Here is a 3,948-nt window from a genome sequence, read left to right as displayed (position 1 = left end):
TACTTATCTTCGGAAGGCTATGGAACTGTTATGAAACATTACACTTCTTTGAATCTATGATGTGCAAACATTTGCTGACTTCAAAATTCTAAACTTCTGTATTCTATTCTCACACAGATGGTGACGACACGTACAAGAGGATCTGATGACCAGGTACCCGCACTACCTACTAGAGCCACGAGAGGCCAGGGTAGAGGCCGAGCACGTCCATGCGGTGCAACCAGAGCACCCGCACGAGCTGCTACAGAGGAGTGCCCAATAGCTCCACCTGGAGGACAGACACCCGAGGTACCTGTTGCTACACCAGCCCTCCAGGAGACTCTAGCCCAGTTTTTGAGCATCTTTAGCACCTTAGCTCAGGCTGGATTGATTCCACTCGCTCCTGCCACATATCAAGATGGGGAGGAGCACAAACCCCCGCCACCCATACTCCAGAGCAGCGGGCTCAGGTCGACCAGGTTCTAGAGATTATACCAATGCAGTCGGTAGTTGCAGCCTAGCCAAAGACTAATGCAATAGCTTCTAAGGCGGAGCAACTCATACTGGAGAGGTACAAGAAGTACCACCCTCCTACTTTTAGTGGATTGGAGACAAATGATGCCCAGGGATTTCTAGAGGAGGGTCACCGCATTCTCCACACTATGGGTGTCGCGGAGTAGAGTAGGGTTTCTTTTACTACATTATAGCTTAGAGGAGTAGCCTATCAGTGGTGGCATGCTTATGAGTTGAGTAGTCCGGCTGAGGTAGCTTCACTTACATGGACTCAGTTCTCAGACATATTCTTGAGGGAGTATGATCCTCAGAGTCTCAGGTATGCATGGCATGCGGAGTTTGAGCAGTTGCGCCAGGGTACTATGGATGTGTCAAAGTATGCAATTCGCTTCAGTGATTTGGCGCGACATGCACCATCCTTGGTTTCCACAGTTCCAGAGAGGGTTCGTCAGTTTATTGAGGGACTCCACCCTAGTATCAGGATTAGTATGGCCTGGGAATTGGAGATGGATATTTCTTACCAGTAGGTTGTGAGTATTGCTAGGGGATTGGAGGGTATGCTTGCTCGGGATAGATAAGAGAGGGAGGCCAAGAGGTCTCGTGAGTCTAGCACTTACAATGGTGCTTGTTCCCCGGCTGCAGCTCGCCATTATAGGGGCTATGTGAGTCGCCCTGTTCACTCAACACTGCCAACAACCAGTGGTACTCCGGCTACTTGTAGGCCTCAGGAGCCTTATTATGCATCACCAGTATCAAGTGTACCTCCTGCACGGGGTGCTTTCAGCGGCCAGTCCAGCAGACCTAGCCCGAGCTAGTCACAGCAGCCACACCATCTGAGAGCTTGTTTTTGAATATGGCGACACTCGCCATATGGTGAGAGATTTCCCCAGACTTAGGTGGGGTGTACCTCCACAGACTTCTTAGCTGCAGCATGCTCCATCGAGTCCTCAGGCTATGATTACAGCACCAGCTACCACCCCACCTACTCAAACAGCTCAAGGTGGAGGTCGGGGAGGTAGAGGTTGCCCTAAAGGGGGAGGTCAGGCCAGATATTATGCTCTTCTTGCTCATACAGAGGTAGTTGCTTCTGACTCTGTCATTACAGGTATTATTCTGGTATGTCATAGAGATACGTCGGTCTTGTTTGATCCAGACTCTATTTATTCCTATGTGTCCTCTTATTTTGCCCCGTATTTGGGCCTATCTCGTGATTCTTTGAGTTCTCTTGTTTATATGTCTACACCTGTGGGAGATTCTCTTATTGTGGACCGTGTGTATCGGTCGTGTTTGGTTGTTCTTATTGGTTTTGAGACCAGAGCCGATTTATTATTGTCAGCATGGTAGACTTTTATATTATTCTAAGCATGGACTGGTTGTCGCCCCATTATGCTATTATTAATTATCACGCTAAGACCGCGATGCTGGCTATGCCAGGATTACCACGGTTAGAGTGGAGAGGTACCTTAGAGTATACTCCCGGTAGAGTTATTTCATTTCTTAAAGCCGCAGGTATGGATATATTTGTGCAGAAGCGGCCTCGTTTCTGCGGTGGGACTGCGCACATGAGCGGTGAGGGTCGCAGGTACGGCTCCTTGGTCACAGGAGTGAATGCGCAGGTGTGTCACTTCTCTCGTAGATGTGGACCCAGGGGACTTAAGTCATCTCTGCATCTGCGATAGAAATTTCGTTGGTGCGGCGTCGCAGGTGCAATCATAGGCCCTGCAGATGCGAAATCGCTGGGCAGAAAAAGGGCCAAGTCGAGGGCTTTATCCCATTTTCAATTTTGGGACTTGAGAGCTCGTATCAAGGAGATAATTCAAGGATTTTACAGAGAGAACTTTGGGTTAATGATTCGTAGCTTGTTTTTGGTTGTATTCCATTAATCTATAGTTGATTGCATCATTAAATTAAGGAATTTGGGTGAGTAATTTGGGGGAAAAGGTTGGAAGTTCTTCAACTAAGTTTTTGCGATTTGATTATAATTTTGATATCGGATTTAGACAATTTTGGTACGAGTGAACTCGTGAGTGAATGGGTGTTCACATTTTATGGTATGTAATTGATTTTGGCTAAATTTAGGCCATTCGGAATCGAATATTCATGGAAAAGGCATTGTTACCGATTGATTGAGCTTGGTTCGAGGTAAGTGGCTTGCCTAAACTTGTGTGGGGGAAATCCCCTTAGGATTTTGTACTGTTGTGATATGTGAGAGCCATGCACGCAAGGTGACAAGTGCGTCCACGGGTTATTTGTTATAAATCCCAATTTTTACTGAGTAGTAACCTGTTTTCATTTTTAATTGAGTTATACCATTATGTGTAATTATCCTGCTTAGTCTAATATCACATATCTACGTGCTTTAACTGCTTATTTAAAATCTGTGGAGCATGCTTGTTGATTTCTTGTCTTTCCTTGACCCTTATCAGTCCTAACTGTAGAATTATTGTTATTAACTGTTGTATTTGTCGGTTTGAGTTGTGTGTTTACTTTGAGATTACAAGGTGGTTCCTCGGGAGTTCTCCCTACATATTTACTTTTGAGACTAGGAGGTGGTTCCTCGGGAGTTCTCCCTGTACATTTACTTTTGAGACTACGAGGCGGTTCTTCGGGAGTTCTCCCTGCACATTTACTTTTGAGACTACAAGGCGGTTCCTCGGGAGTTCTCCCTATATATTCACTTTTGAGACTACGAGGCGGTTCTTTGGGAGTTCTCCCTGCACATTTACTTTTGAGACTACGAGGCGGTTCCTTGGGAGTTCTCCCTATATATTTACTTTTGAGATTATGAGGCGGTACCTTGGGAGATCTCTTCACATATTTACTTTGGGACTACGAGATGGTATCTCAGAAGATCCCATGTTGTTTATCTATGTGTATTATACTGTTACTTTTTTTGTGTGTTCCTTTTGTTAAATTCCAGTCTTTTATTATATTGTAGATTCTCCTACTTTATTTATTATAAACAAGTGGGCCTAACCTGAGCTCGGCACTACTCGATCGAGGATAGGCTTCACACTTATTGGGTACCATTGTGGTGTACTCATGCTACTCTTCTACACATATTTTGTGTGCAGATCCAGGTGCTCATTATCAGCCACGTCATCAGAGAGCAGCGACAGTTGGAGACTTCAAGGTAAATCTGTCACGTCTACCGACCTCGGAGTCCCCATATATTCTCCTGTATGTCTATTATGTTATGTATTTCTTTTGTTAGACTCTAGTATATAGAGATACTAGTTTATTTCTGTAGTTTGTGACTCATGATATTTCGGGTTTTGGGAAACTGTGTGTCATTGAGGAGTTAGTTATTGCACATGCCGAGCGACATGGTTTATCATCTATGTTATTATCTGTTATAGTTAGTTGTTGAGTTTTTATTTCTATTTCTATTATTTTCCATAATTGTTTAGGCTTATATAGTCGTAGATACTAGGTGCTGTCATGATATTTTACGGA

Source organism: Nicotiana tomentosiformis, chromosome 8 (assembly GCF_000390325.3).
Source record: "Nicotiana tomentosiformis chromosome 8, ASM39032v3, whole genome shotgun sequence".
Lineage (NCBI taxonomy): Eukaryota > Viridiplantae > Streptophyta > Magnoliopsida > Solanales > Solanaceae > Nicotiana > Nicotiana tomentosiformis.
Note: the sequence above shows the minus strand (reverse complement) of the source record.